Below are 16,046 nucleotides of genomic sequence, written 5' to 3'. Positions count from 1 at the left end.
TCTTGTAGACTCTGATGAAACTTAAATAAGAAAAATTAGAGAAAAGTGAAAAAAAAATCCTTTTCTGGTATCCCATCATAACAGCTACCATTATCTTAAGTGAGATTCTTTGTAACTGCAGAATCTGAGGTTTTATAGGTACTTGGATTCCTATATGTTCATGTGGATTATTGGCTGATGAAAAACTAAATTGGACCAATTGGCAAATGATTACCGATCATCATGATAAGACATTATCTTCTTTTCCTTATGTTCCTTTCTCCTCATCCTCCTTTTCATTCTTTTCTTCCTTTTTCCCACTTCCTCTTTCTTTCCTTTCTTCATCATCATTATCATGTGGAAGCTGCTCATTTGGATTTCTCTTACTTCCAGCATTGTAAACACATCCCTCCAAAAAGAAATTTACATCTCCCTTCATGAAGGGAAAAACAATTTGGAAAACTGCCTTTTGTTTAATTGTGGAGTATGGTATGTAAATATCTATAATCCTCTAGACCTTGAATAGTTATAACTCCAATCATCAGCATATGTGGCAAAATATTAATATTTAAATATCTTTTGTTTAAGACGGAGTCTCTGTTAGCTGGGCTGGAGTGCACTGGCATGATCTTGACTCACTGCAACTTCTGCCTCTTGGGTTCAAACAGTTTTCCTACCTCAGCCTTTCCAGCAGCTGGAATTACAAGCACCTGCCATAGCACCTGGATAATTTTTGTATTTTTAGTAGAGATGGGGTTTCACCAGCTTAGCAAGGCTGGTCTGGAGCTCCTTCCAAGTAGCTGGGATTATAGGCACCCGCCACCACTCCTGGCTAATTTTTGTAATTTTAATAGAGATGAGGTTTCACCATGTTGGCCAGGCTGGTCTCATCCTTACATCAAGTGACCCGCCCACCTTGGCCGCCCAAAGTGCTGGGATTACAGAGGTAAGCCACTGCGCCCAGCCTAATTATCTTTTAAACAAAATGGCTTTTACCATAGCAAAATCCAACAAAATCCTGTCATTTGGTTGAGTTGTTTTTAACATTCATAGTGTTAAAAGATATTATTCAATGAGCACTCTGGCAAAAAAAAAACTGTTCTTCATTGCCATTTATCCAGACCACAGAGTTCATGTGTTTATATTTATCTTTGGATCTTATTGAACCTTGTCCACATTCTGCCAAATTAGCAAAACTAACTGTTCTGGAATACAAATGGCATTAAGAACAGTTGCTAAAAACTGAACTCATTTTCTCCTGATACTGAAATGGCATAATCAGTGATGCCCCCTGCTGCTGAGTAGATCTGTAGCAGGGAAACCAGCATACCAGAGCAGGAAAAGGGTAAAACCTCCAGCCTTCAGTCATACGCTATACAAATGGTGAGCTCAGGAAAGAATTTCCTGGTTGCAAATAGAATATAAGGGGACTAGGAGAGACAGAGGCAAGACCCTAAACAGTAAAATATGAAGCTGAAAGAGACTTGGAGCAATAAAAGGTCAGTGATGATGCTGTCTTATGTCAAAGAGCATTTAAGGTCAAAGCTGCTTTTTATAGTCTCAAAAGAGCATCAGTTAAGCTGAAAAAGAGAAGCCATGGGTCAGGAAACTAAGAAACAACTCAGGCTGGAGGCAGGAAACTTTTAATATGGTTATTGGCACACAGAACTGATGGGAAGCAGGTAATGCAAAAGCCTGTTTCTAAGGGAATTACATTCCCAAAGAACCCATGAGCCTTAGACTCTTTGAGCCTTAATAAAAACACTTGAGTCCCTAAACTTGTACCAGTTGGAAACAGGCTAAAAAATGTGTGTAGCCCCTAAAGCAGGCATATTCCTAAATATTTATTTTGGATGTGGCCACAGATAAAAGGAAGAAACTACTAGGGCCTTGAATGAGGGGCCTGGGAAACAGTGAACAAGTGATTCCTTCCAGAAAGAACAGGGCATGTCCAAGGAATTGACCCCCTACCCACCATAGGGCAGAAGAACAGCACAATGCCTGACTGACAAAGTTTCAGCATTCTTACTAACCAACTATTATGTCAGATTGTTTCTTATGGTTATCATGTTCCTGTTCCATTATTGTATGTTTTTTATGAGGTGTAACATATCTTCAGTTTATAGTTTGCCATATCACAAGATCTGGCAACTTTATGAGAAGACTATGTATATTTTGGAGGTCTTGGATTTGGAGCTGGAGATATAATCTGGATGGGTCTTTTAGTTTTCCTCCTTGGGAGTTGAGTCTTTGTGTGTAAGAAACAATAGATTAGCCAGGTATAGTGGCTCACACCTGTAATCACAACACTTTGGGATGCTGAGGCAGGAGGATTAAGGCCAGGAGTTTGAGACCTGCCTGGGCAACATAGTAAGACCCAGTCTCCAAAGAAAAAAAATTTAAAGGAAGGGTGAGATTATGGCAGATCTGCCAAAGATCCATGCCCATTTCCTTTGTGTAGAGTTTTTGCTAGAGAGCAGCAGCCTAAACAAGGGTTGCATTTCCCAGTTCTTCCACTTGGGTAGGTTCAAATGGCTAATTTGCACCAAAGGAATGTGAGCAAAGTGACGTGTGTCACTCTTACTCTAGAGGTTAAGAAACCAGCATGACTTTTTGCACATCCCTTCTCAATCTGGTGGCTGGATGATGCTGCCTGAGAATTCACAGAAGCCACATTGAAGAGATAAATCTTCTAGCAGCCTGGTTTGGGGGGCTGTCTGCTTCACTGTTATTGAGAACCTTAGGCTGATAGAGGCTCTGTCATTTTTCAAAATCAGTCTGGTTGTTAATATCTAGCTGGTAGACAGAAAAAGAGATAGCATTGGAGATTTAATGGGAGGGTTTCAGTCCACTTGGTTAGTATTCGGTATTATTGCCACATCCAGCTGCAAGGGAGGCTGGGAAATGTAGTCCAGCAGTATATCTGGGAGAAAAAAGAAATGGGTTTGAATAGCTAGGCAGTCTGTTCCACAAGGTATGACCTGCTTATAGTTAATTTCCTATTTAATGTTTGCTTTTCTACTTATTCATTTCTACATATCAAAATCTCCCTCTAGTTCACTATGAGTTTTGGCTTCTTTTCTCCTGAAGTGAATTAGGTTAAGTATCTCACGGTGAAATCTCAGTTTAGATCACATTTGTTGTATAAGTCATATATGGCTGCATAATACATTACCCTAAAACGTAGTGGCTTAAAAAATTAAACTTTTATTATTACACAGTTTTCTGTTGGTCAGGAATTTGGGACCAGCTTAGCTGTGTGGTTTTGGCTCAGGGTTCTCTCATAAGGTTTCAGTCACGCTGTTGGCTAGGGTTATGGGCATTTTAAGGCTTGCCTACGACTGGAGGATTCTATTCCAAAATGACTCACTCACATGGCTGACAAGTTTGTGCTGGCTGTTGGCAAGAGGTCTTGATTTGATTCCTTACTACTTGGACCTCTCCACAGGGCTTCTTGAATTTCCTCCAAACAAGGCTGCTGCGTCCCTTATGGAGAGAGACCCAAGGCAAAAAGGAGGAAGCTGCAAAGGATTTTATGGCCCAGTTTTGTAAGTCAAATGCTGTCACTTCCACCTCATCCTCTACATTACAATGATCACTAACTCCAGCCCCCATAGTCCAAGATAGTGTAAATAGGCTCCACCTTTTGAGGGGAGGTGTCAAGAAGGAATGCATACACATTTTAATTTTTCTAAATCCTTCTATTTTTTTTTAGTGTTGTTAATATGGTACCTCTTTACTTAATTAGTATTTTAATTATATGCCTATTTTAATTCCTATTTTAGAAATGTTAGCTGAATCTTTTTTTAGGATATATTAATTAGAGTGTTGAATTTGATCTTTAAAAAATCAGAGCTGACTTTGAGCCTTGCAGAGAAAAATCAGGCTCTCAAGCTAAATGGAAGGAAACAGGTCTGTGGGTGTGTGCTCCAATGAATAATTGACCTGAGTGCAGAGCTGAGCACTGCACTTCCAAATTTAATATGTGTATCATGATTTGGAGGAAAACTTCCAGTTCCAGTCTCTTCCTCTTCCTGTCAGGGCCAAATTTGCCTAATTCTCAATCAAAATACCCATCTTTATCTAATGTAATGGAGAATCATTACTATATCATATTAGTAAGTAACTTACTAAATTGATGCTTACATAGGTTAATAATAAAAGCTGACACTATTGAGTGCTTATAATGTGCCAGGCCCCCATTCTCACATTTACTCACTGAATCCCCATGACAATCCTGTGAGGTAGGTCCTTTTATTATTCTTATGTTATGCATGAGCAAAGTTAGACTTATCACAGAAATTATTAGCTTGCCCAAGTTCATGAGTGGCAGAATTGGGATTCAAACCCACTTAATACACTTGGCTTGAGGTTAAAGTTACAAAATGGTGTAGCTGAGCCTTCCTCCCCAGATCTGACACAAAAACACATGCTCTTTTCATCTATAATAGGCTGCCATTTACTTCTGTATTTCTTTTCACTCAAACTACTTGCCCTTCCGTCTGCCAAAGCCAACCTCATGGATGATTAGTCACATCATCATTGATCGCTCCCTTCTTTAAATGGGTGTAGCACTTTGTATGTATTCCACAATTCACTTGGCGTAGGCTGCCTTAATTGATCACTAATTGTTTCAAGCATTGGTCATTTCTTTCCAACTAGACTTTAAAACTCTGGGAGAGTAAGGACCCTCTCTTATCTCCACAGAACCCAGATCAATGCTAACTCATACTAGTCACTTGATGGTTGTTCCTAACTTGCATAGATAGGAACATCTCATTATGCCAAATACAAGTCAGTTAGGCCCCAGTGCCAACACCGCCTCTTACCCTGGTTTCCAGTATAGGAAAGTAACCCAAGGAAGAAAAGACTCTCTAAAGGAAAATTACAAGTCGATTAAAGTTAGAAAACATGACTCAAAGGAAAACATAAAAGAACAATGAATTCCACTTGGAGAGACAAATGTTAAGGCATGACTTAATAAAAATGTACTATAATAGCTACTATACACTCAGTATATAATAGTTCATAGAAACATTCACTTTAACCATGAATCAAAAATTCAAATTAAAATATTAAACTATGAGCCGGGCGCGGTGGCTCACATCTGTAATCCCAGCTACTTGGGAGGCTGAGGCAGGAGAATTGCTTGAACCTGGGAGGCAGAGGTTGCAGTGAGCCAAGACCGTTCCATTGCACTCCAGCCTGTGCAAAAGACCGAGACTCTGTCTCAAAAAAAAAAAAAAATCTATCTTATCTCTCTCTCTCTCTCTCTCTCTCTCTATATATATATATATGTATATATATAACTATGGTAAAATATGGTAGTTCTTACTATAAAATTGGAAATTATGTTTCTTTTTTTAAGCAATATTTAATGTTGCTATGAAAGATAATATCTCATACTACTTTTAGGAGCATCAATTAATACATTTCCTACTGGAATATAATTTAACAGTATGTATCCAGAGTCTTCAAGGTATCCTTTCTCTCAGCATCCTACTTCAAGGACATTTGGAATAGAAACATTCAAAAAGATGGATAAAAGTTTATTTATAAAGACAGTTATTACTGAATTGGCTTAAAAAAGGAAATATCAAAAACAACCTCATATCTCAACAACAGGGAGATTGCTGATGGTATAGGCTCATACGCTGGATTGCTATACAACCACTAAACATAATTTGCAAAAATTTTTAGGAATATGGAGAAATGTTTATAAAATAACATTAAGTGAAGTAGTTGATGATGCAGAGCTTTTTCTCAAATATAGAATCATTCCAATTATGTGCTATATATGCAATTTATATATACATAAGACCAGACAGAAATATATTGAAATATAAACAGTGTTATCTCTACAGTAAAATTATTGATAGTTTTTTTTGTATTTTGTTATATGTTCTAAATTTGTCTTTCCTTTTTTCTAAATATGCTTTAAATTTTTTATCAAGCATTTATGTAACACTACATGTCAACACTGAATCAAGGAATTTACATGTATAAACTCATTTAATCCTTCTAAGAACTCTATAAGGTAGGTACTTTTGTTACCTCAATTTTATTAATGATGACATTGAAGTGTAGAGAGGTTAAAACATTTCCCCAAGGTCACACGGCTAGTAAATGTTAAGTTCATATGCTTAACTATGCTATGACAGTGAAAAACCTTGAAATGAGGAAACAAAACAAAATAATGACTAAATAGAGAAAATAGTAAAGCATGAATTAATTATCTTGATCTCTCTGGGTTAATATAAGAGGATAAGAAAGCAATCTGAAGAACTCAGTTACCTATCAGGAAGACTGTTCAGATGTCAGGATTGTTACACTGGAGTGAGTGACAAGGGAAGATGTAGGACCTTCTCAGTGAGACCAGAAAAAATGGGATTAGTTCTCCTCTATACAGCTCATGTCTTCATGCTGAGGGTAGGGTAGGAAGGAGGCTCTCAACGTCCCTTCCAGGCCTAGGATTCAGTGATTCATGAAATCGTGAAGTAAGGTGGGAGGACCCAGTTTGTCCTTTACTTACATTTATGCTCTCATCCTTTAAAGAAGCCACAAAATGAGACTGTGCTTCCTATAAATATAGTATCTTAATTTTTTTTCTACAACTGAGATCATCTAAGTACTTTCTAAGAAGAGAAGAGAGTGTCCGCTGTTCTCTTACCTTTCTTCTCAGACTTGAATAAGCCGACTGAGGAAAATAGAGTAGAAAGAAGAACCTGTCAGCATGTTGTCAGGTAAGGATAAGAATTACACCATATAAATAGCTACCATGAATAATTTATTTGGAAGCCAAATAGCATTATTTGTGCTGAACTGTACTTCATTTTCCTTCCTTCTTTTTTGGGGTTTTTATGAGTTTAAGTTTTGTGTCATGATATACATCAGAGGAAAAATAAGTATCTGTTTAACAATAATAATACTCTAATTTGTTAAAAGGCCTATAAGTATTCTGAGAAGCTTTTTGTTGTTGTTTTTGTTGACCTCTATTCAGTTGCAGTAGAAAAACAATTTAGTATAATAATCGCTATTTTTTCTCACTATACTAAACCATACCAGTTTTTAAAAAGAAATCATTTTATTTTATGACAGTGGACTTACTCTGTAGCTTTGTTCTCACAAATTGAACTTTCTCTTTCTCCTCCTCCCTGTATTTGGTCATATTCACAAAGTCTGTCCATGAGCCGCTTAGTAGGTAGAAATGTTTCTGACAAGATTTATTGATCTATGGAGAAAGTCCAATGAAACAATGACTAAGTAAGTAATGAAAAATTTTACCTAGGAAACAGCAATAAAAAACTAAGATATGATGTGATAAAGCTCCATAAAAGGTATTTGTAGGGCACTATAATACAGGTTTAAAAAAGATGCTAGAAGGGAAATTGGAAACTGGCCCCAAGAAGTGTTAATAGATAATAAATAAGCACTTCTTCTTGTGAAAATGTTGAAGGGAAAACTCATAAAACTTAGAAAGGAATTCACACATATCTTAAGATTGAATCTCTATGGGGACAAAATGATCATTGTGTACTTGTTTTAGAAAGGTGGTGAATTAAAAAAAAAAAATTGCTTCTCTTTGGATTACAGAAAGTAGTAGAGAGAGAAGCCCAGGCTAGGAATATCATTTGTGAATGGTAAAGGGAAAAGGTGGAATGGCAAATGTCTCTGCCAAAGTACATGGTCCTTTTACTTAGTAAAAATAATAAAAAGAGAAAGCTGTGATCTAGTTTGGGGTTAGAGAGAGAATTGAAAGTACAACCTACTACTTTGTGTAATAAATAATGAAGAATTTGAGGGTTGGGCACAGGCAGCTAGGGAAGAAAGAGGACGGGGAGAAAGGAACAGAGGCAGAGGGCTCAAGAAGGTGGGTGGAGGCTTAAGAAGGAAAAGTGTGCTTGCTGAGAAATTCCCAGTTGCAAAGATGGTTGAAGAATTTTGAAGATTTGTAATGTGACTGTTTTTTTTTTTTTTTTTAGACAGAGTCTTGTTCTGTGGGCCATGCTGAAGTATGGTGGTGCAATCTCGGCTCACTGCAACCTCCACTTCCTGGGTTCAAGCAATTCTCGTGCCTCAGCCTCCTAAGAAACTGGGACTACAGGCACACAACACACCACACCCAGATTTTTTTTTAGTAGTAGTAGTAGTAATAGTAGAGAAAGTGTTTCACCATATTGGCCAGGCTGGTCTTGAACACCTGACCTCAAGTGATCCACTGCATCAGCCTCCCAAAGTGCTAGGATTATAGGTGTGATGCAACATATTCAATATTAAGCTGTCCCTATTCCAAATAGTTCTCTATATTGTCTCTCAATATCTTCAAACCTTGTACACAAGTCACTCATATGTAACAGCCTCATGTCAAAGGGTCCATGGGGAATTTAAGAATAAGACACGGAAGGGCAGGCCCCTTGGAATTACCCTTCTACTGAGGTCTACTTGGCAGAGGTGACAGCAGTTGAGGGAGATGGTTGCTCAAGAATTCCATGATCCTTAGGCAAACAGGTGAAGGTTTGAGCCAGACCACAGAGCAGCAGGTAGGAGCTGGTGGTAGCAGAAAAGCAGACCCTAATATGCACTGGCTCACCTTCAGTTTTTCCCAGACCTACCATAGGAAGGTGGGCCTTGAAGAGAGTTGTGAGAAGGCAGGGAGGGAAGCGGGGGTGTGAAAGGCTACAACACTTGGGTTACAGGAGAAGCTGGTGGTATTGGGGTCAGAGACAACATCTATGTATGTCAGGATTATATAAATTGAACTTTTTTTCTATAGATAACTCAAGAGCTACTCATTTTGTTTAAATGAAAGTGACATAATCAGATTTTAATTTTAGAAAGAGAACTCAGATGATAGGATCTAGATGAGACTGCAAAAGTAGGTAAGGATAGTTGGGAAGATTAGGAAGGGTCCAGGGATAAATAATAAACTAGGATAGTGAAGAGAGAAACTAAGAGTAGGCAATAAATTAGTCATTTCAAAGATCAAACAAATAAAGCTGATGGTTAATTTGAATGGGGTGGGGTAGTGGGGGAAATTGCTTGGATTATTAGTCACTAGCCAAGGTAGGAAAGCTTAGGAAAAACACCAGGTTTAATGGGAAAGATATGTTGACTTTGAGGTCTGTGGGGAACACCTAAGTGAAGATGGCTAATGGCAGTGGAAGTATGGGTCTGGAGTGCTGAGTAAGGCTGGGCTTATTTATGATATAAATAATGATATAATATGATATTTATGACAGTATTCTCTCAGCCCAAAAATTGGGATCCAGAGTTTTTCCAATTTCCAATGGCCAATGAATTTATTTTTATGAAAGTTTTACAAAGCTATCTGAAAATATATCATTAGATTTCAACTAATCATCTTTAACAAAAAGAATAAAGTCACCTGAAATCAAAATGTCCCTGAAAAAAACAGCGTATATGGTCATTATACTTATACCTCACCTATTTCAAAAAGATGTAATTTAGATGTTAGACTAAAGCTTAACAATAAAAAAAGATTAATTAGAAATCAATAAGAAAGAGAAGAAAATATAAGTAACTAGGCCCCTGAAGTTAGTCAATAACCTCAATAAAAGTTTAAGTTAACTTGAGATTTCTGTTCAAATTAAGAAGGGGTAAAGAATATTGGATCAAAGTTGCAAAGTATTTGATGAAAAAGAAGGCCAGTATTAATTTAAGGAGAGAAACATTTCTTGACACAAATTCTTTGGGGATTTATCACACAGGTCTTTATATAAAGGACTCTGAGTAACAGTGAAAAATGGTTTTACCAAAGCTACAGAAATGTTCCCCAAATGGATCCTTCCTATATTGACATTATTTAAAAGCTAAGGACCTAAGATTGAGTCCAAAGGGATGATAGTTTTTTCAGAAAACTGAAAATCCATGGCTCAAGTAGGTTGCCTTTTGATGATAATAAAAGGAATAGAGCCAGCAATCTCTTGAGGATTGGGTAGTAAACATGTTTTACTAATGCTCAAATGTTAGATATATTCAAACAAGCTTCTGACAAGATTGCTGAATCTCTACTCTTTTGTTGTTGAATTCTCTGATGAATGTTTAGGTTTTTGACATTCTGTGTAGAGGTGAAAGTAAATTTCAAATTCTTCAGGTTTCAGACTCTGATGGTTAATATTGAGGGTCAACTTGACTGGATAGAAGGATGCAAAGTATTGTTCCTGGGTGTGTCTTTAAGGGTGTTGCCAAAGGAGATTAACATTTAAGTCAGTGGCCTGGGATAGGCAGACCCACTCTCAGTCTGGGTGGGCATCATCTAATCAGCTGCCAATGCAGCTATAATAAAGCAGGCAGGAGAAGAGGGAAGATCAGACTTGCTGAGTCTTCTGGTCTTCATCTCTCCTTGCTAGATGTTTCCTGTCCACAAACATCACACTCCAAGTTCTTCAGCTTTTGGACTCTTGGACTTACACCAGTGGTTTGCCAGGGGCTTTTGGGCCTTTGGCCACAGACTGAAAGCTGCACTGTCGGCTTCCCTACTTTTGAGGTTTTGGGACCCTGACTGATCTGTTACTGGCTTTCTTGCTCCTCAACTTGCAGATGGCCTATGGTGGGACTTTACCTTGTGATTGTATGAGTCAATTCTCCTTAATAAACTCCCTTTCATATATACATATATCCCTCTGGAGAACCCTGACTAATACAAAGACCTATAAGAAAAGAGTTGAGACTCTATTGTGACAGTTTGGAGGCACCTTTTATGGTGGCCCACATGGAAGATCTTGCCATGTTTCCATGAATGAGGGCCTCTACAAATTTTGTAAAAGTCCTTCTAACTTGGAAAATTACTTTGAATCTATTTAATCCCTTATAGAATTTTACCACTGAAGGTTAGAGAATATAATTTTGGCTTGAAAACTTCAATAATTTGTCATTCCAGCCAAAAAAGCAAACTCTTCATTTCTTCTATAAAGAGCATTCCTATGAACCCACAAGATCCAAATGAAATAGCCCAATTCTGCAGCTCTCTTTCGATTAGTTAAAAAAAAGAACCCCCAAATTAATAATATAATAAAAAAATTATCCTTCGTTGCTGCTTTCACTGGACACCTTCAAATATGATCTCTTTTAAAATCCTGCTGGATGAGGTCATTTAACCATACCTATTTAAATTTTAGGGAATACCAGTAAATGCAAGTGTTTTCAGTGTTAGATTATGCTAATGCTACTGAAAATAATGTGCCAATATACTTGCTGCTTTTTCCAAAGCTCTGATATGAACCAAACAGGCTGATTTTTACACATTTTTTCATATTTAGAGAGAAAGTCTCCCCCAATAAGAAAAATTTGTCAGAATGTTTATGAGCACTTCAGATTTTAGGTAAGAATAGTCCATTCCATTTATTGTATGTCAAGTATAAGAATTTAGGACAATATGTATAGTCAATCTGTTTAAAAAATCTGTCTTTATAGATTGGTTAAGTATGTGATAAATCTTGAACTGTTATTAACATTAAAAATAACTAAACATGACTGGGTATGGTGGCTCATGCCTATAATCCCAGCACTTTGGGAGGCTGAGGCGGGTGGATCACTTAAGGTCAGGAGTTTGAGACCAGCCTGGCTATCATGGTAAAACCCCATCTCTACTAAAAATAGAAAAAATTAGCCAGGCGTGGTGGCACATGCCTGTAATCCCAGCTACTTAGGAGGCTGAAGCAGGAGAATTGCTTGAACCTAAGAGGTGGAGGTTGCAGTGAGCTGAAATCACATCACTGCACTCCAGCCTGGGTGACAGAGTGAGACTCTATCTGAAAAAAAAGTATCTAAAGACTATCATTTACCATAGCAAATGAGTTTGATAAGCTATTTTCTGTTTTGATGCAAGAGGCTCTCTATGAAGAAATGGCTTTCAAGGAAGCAATATATTTCAATTCAGGTTTCCTATGAATAATGTTTTGTAATAGAATCACTGCCAATCATGGTATTAAAATTCCATTGAGACAGGATGTAAGTGGATCCTAGTGATGCTCAGGTTGTCAAATTGACACACAGCCTGTTGCAGGCATTCTCGATCTTTATTAACAGGATACTTCCAGGTGGGTCTTAACCCAAAACTGAATCAGAATTTTAAGAAAGGTGTTTTTATATGTATCCTATCAGGTTAAAAGCTGAACCTCAAGGTGAAATGAAATCATTCTGGCTGTCCTGCTTATATATTTATCACACTTTTTCACTAGATAACTAGCTAAGAAAGAGTCCTATAACTTTAGATATGGAACAATTGGCTTTCTAAAAGAAGATTCTGTTTTTCCCTTTTACCATCTCTGTTTTGTCTACTGGGTTTTTCTATTTTGTGCTCTAGTATTCTAAAAAAAAACAGTAGTTCCAAACTGCTAAGACCTTAGCTAGGTTGTGTTGCCTGTGGGGTCCCCAGGCTCATCGCCATCCCCTAAGGCCCAGGATGATGGAAGCCTCTGAGAATCTTGACTAACAATTTCAGGATCACTGACAGTGAGAGCAGAGAGTACTCTAAGTAAGGCAGATTTGTCAGACCTGAACCTCTTTTCTCAGGATTGGCTAAATTCTGTTCACCAGTTCAAACCTGGAAATCAGTGCCATGGTCTTTAGTGTAGGAACTGCAAATATGCACTTATTCAATCTTCAACTCTTACACCTATTTCCAACCACAAGTTAAGCACAAAGAATGTGTTGAAGTTGTGTGCCTGAAAATAACCACAATGACTTGATAGGCTGAAAACAGAAGGGGAAGAGGCTAGAAGGCCAATCACATCAGAGCCCTAAAAATATAATATAGCAGGTGGATGAAGACTGATAAACTAAGCTTCATCGAGTTCTTATGGATTTTCTGCAGCTGGAGAACATGAGGCAGTGAGTTCATCTCTGGCGAAATTGGGACTAATCTTATTCCTTAAGATGCCTACGAGAGTAAAAGAATGTTTTAAAAGACAAGATACAAGCATTTTTAGCAGCCAGCAAATGGGAAGCAGAGATAAAGCAGAGTCAGATGAGCTGGAAGAAGAGCTATCCTTCCTTGAATAGCAGTTCGAGCTCATATTCCCTCTGTCACCATTCAGACATGACCCCCACCAGCTGAGCCTAGTGCAAAAGCACAGCATAAAGAAATAGTGTCTCTTTGAATGGCATCCAGCAGGAGGAGGCAGGGCCTTTTGTCTTAAATCAACCTGTGCATACAGAGGGATAAGCAATTTTCCTCATCTTAGGCTCAAAGCGATCTCTATTTTAGAATAAGAAAAAATATATACATGGCATCCAGAAATTCACATTTTTATTTAACCTCATTCTTCTGCTTATCGGTTAATACCAGAACTTTATTCTCAACTTTTTAACACTTATGTTCCCTTTATCCCTCTAGGAAAGACACGTTTTTAATAGTTGGCAAATGTTTGAGGTTTTAGTTTTAGTGTTTGTTGTTTGTTTAGTCTTGACTATAGAACATGTCAAGCCTATTGAAATCTATCAAAGCTCTAAAGCTTACAGATGCTACCTGCAATGCTAATTTAGTCCTTCTTTTCCCATTGCTTGTAGTTGGTAGTTGGTATGCCATTGTTGTCAATTAGACTGAACCTGCCATTGAAACATCTCCTTTATCTTGGTTGTGTTGTGGAGATAAGAGATAAATCAAATGCCCCAACTGAAATGCTATCAAGTTTTCCCTCTATGTGTAGAAATGGCGGTTTCTTCTTCTAATAAGAAGGCTTACTTATTCTCAGAACTTCCACCCTCTAGAGATGATACAAAAGAAAAAATGTAGGTAAAAATCCATGTTTGCTAGTTGTTTTCCCTCTGGGAGCATTTTCACTAACTCTTTTATTTTCTTTTCCTAAATACTGTTATGTCAAGCTGTGTGCATGAAACAATGATTAAATAATCAGAAACCTGTAATGTTAATAGTTGGAAGAATTATTGTTTAATTCTGAGACTATGCAAATAATCAGTAAATCTATACTAGCCTGAGGAATAACTCTGGAGATTGTTATAATTTCTCAAATCAAGAATGCTTTTAATTCAGATACAGAATTTCATTAATAACATTCTAATACTATGCAAACTATTTCATGCCTAGATTTGTGTTTATATGGCTAAATCTCAGGAAAAGATTTTTAGTGCTTTAGAGGCACAGTTAACATTTTTCAGAATGACTTAAAGTTCATCTATTTGCCTTTACCTGCTTGAGGTCTGTTTTCCATTGTGTCTGACTCACAGTATCTACTTTATGTGGGATGGTCTGAGGCATAATAGATAGGAATGTTACAATGGAGAGAAGGGTTGGTTTCCTAGACTTATCAATAGGAAGAGAGGAAGGGTTTAATTGGGAGTCAGCTAGGAATGTTACAATGGAGAGAAGGGTTGGTTTCCTAGACTTATCAATAGGAAGAGAGGAAGGGTTTAATTGGGAGTCAGCCACATGCATGGGACAGTTCTTTCCATGAAACATGGATTAGATGAACATGAAGAAATATGGGAATGACTGTGGAAAGGTAAAATAAAACAATTCAGAAAAAAATTATTTTTATGTGTACTTTCATTTATTTAATAAATTTTATAGATTGCTGTATTCTAGAGATTTTGGTAAGCAGTGGAATATAAAGGTAAACAAAGCAAAACTAGAAGCTACCTGTCCTCAGGGAGTTTTGTTTTTGTTGTTTTTAAATATGAGGTCTCACTACACTGCCCAGGCTGGCCTCAAACTTCTGGGCTCCAGCAATTCTCCCACTTCTCCCACCTCAGCCTCCTGAGTAGCTGAGATTATAAGTGCATACCACTATGCCTTCCACTGGATTTTAATCTAGTAGAGGAGACAGATATTAATCAAATAATTATGTAAGAGTGCCATGTGAATTAATGGCAAGTACAAGAGAGGAAAAAGATGGGAAGATATGATAAAGTATAATGAGGAAAAAGTATATATAAGGAAATGAGACCTGAAGCTTGACTGGTGGGAAGATAAATGCTGTTGGTCATTGAATTTTGACACATTCAAGGTAGGCTCTACCCATGGGGCTGAGTTCAAAATCTCTGAACACTTACACCAGATGAACAGAGGAACCAAAAACAGGAACACATTAAGAAATCACACAAAATGAGGAGCTGACATTAAGTCCTGAGCCTGCATATTACTAAATGTGCTTTGAAGGATTTTCAACTTATTCATGAGAATCAGCTATTTGTCTTTAAGATAATGCATGAAATAATTCAGAATGTTTTCTTTATGTCACAGGAAACCCAGCATGTTGGAAGCTGGAATCCATCAGATCAAAGTATGTTATATACTTTTATTCTTTGAATCTCTGAAATTTAGTTAGGTACAATTGGAGAGATGATGGAGATGATAGTCTATGCCAAGTTTATTTGTATGCAAAGAGGCTTTCATTCATGAAGCACAGTAGTTTCTGCCACAAAATCTTACTGAAGATGATGTCTATTTTGTCAACTTTGGCCTCTGGTGTTAATAGCAGGAAGAATGAAACACTAGTGAATTATTTCTAAACTTTGCTGGATTGAATTCTGATGAGCTGAGTAGTGTAAGAGGGATTTCATTGGGTGAGAAAGAGCCTTTAAGGGCCTTTCTTCCAAAACCTTACAAGAGGGCTTCAAGCCCTGTGGCAGGTCTGTTTTGTGTTGTGACTTGATAGCAAATCATAGTGGCTGAGAAATTTTTTGGAAGAAAGAGTTGTTTATATATTTTTTGTAACAAACCTTTGAAATATATGTCATAAAAGACTTGCCTAGCTTTTTGAAAGATCAGTTGATGTTATAAATGTCCTCATGTAAGGACTAACTAGAGAAGAAAAAACTCAGTTATACCACCCAGAAGAGTATTAAAGCTGCATTTTATTTGGATAGATAGGAAAATAGGAAGAGGGTAACATATTTTTGCCTGTGACTTCCATGAACAAAGACCTTGGATATGAAACTATCTATCTCCAGATCCAGATGATTTTCCTGGACAAGAATAAGATTAGAGGCTATTAAAATATCCTCTCTAATAAGATGGAAATGGTATCTTTGTTTCAGACATGTACAAAACTGTACCTATGGCTCTCATTTATAAGGATAAACAA

At 37.3% G+C, this 16,046-nt stretch overlaps 1 protein-coding gene and 1 long non-coding RNA gene across 2 annotated transcripts in view; both read left to right on the top strand.

Annotated features, from left to right (window-relative positions):
• Positions 1-3,574, top strand: part of TMEM74 (transmembrane protein 74) — a 67,611-nt gene extending 64,037 nt beyond the window's left edge. The window contains exon 2 of the transcript XR_010345610.1: positions 3,428-3,574. The gene's annotated coding sequence lies outside the window, so the exon portion shown is untranslated. The remainder of the gene's footprint in view (positions 1-3,427) is intronic.
• A 3,053-nt stretch (positions 3,575-6,627) lies between these two features.
• LOC135278051 (uncharacterized) overlaps positions 6,628-16,046 on the top strand; it is a 32,168-nt gene continuing 22,749 nt past the window's right edge. Inside the window, exons 1-2 of the long non-coding RNA XR_010345608.1 lie at positions 6,628-6,722; positions 15,203-15,242. This is a non-coding gene — a long non-coding RNA (uncharacterized LOC135278051). The remainder of the gene's footprint in view (positions 6,723-15,202; positions 15,243-16,046) is intronic.

This window comes from Aotus nancymaae, unplaced genomic scaffold (assembly GCF_030222135.1).
Source record: "Aotus nancymaae isolate 86718 unplaced genomic scaffold, 86718_ANA_hifiasm-v0.15.2.pri h1tg000036l, whole genome shotgun sequence".
NCBI lineage: Eukaryota > Metazoa > Chordata > Mammalia > Primates > Aotidae > Aotus > Aotus nancymaae.
This window is presented reverse-complemented; position numbering and strand designations above follow the sequence as displayed.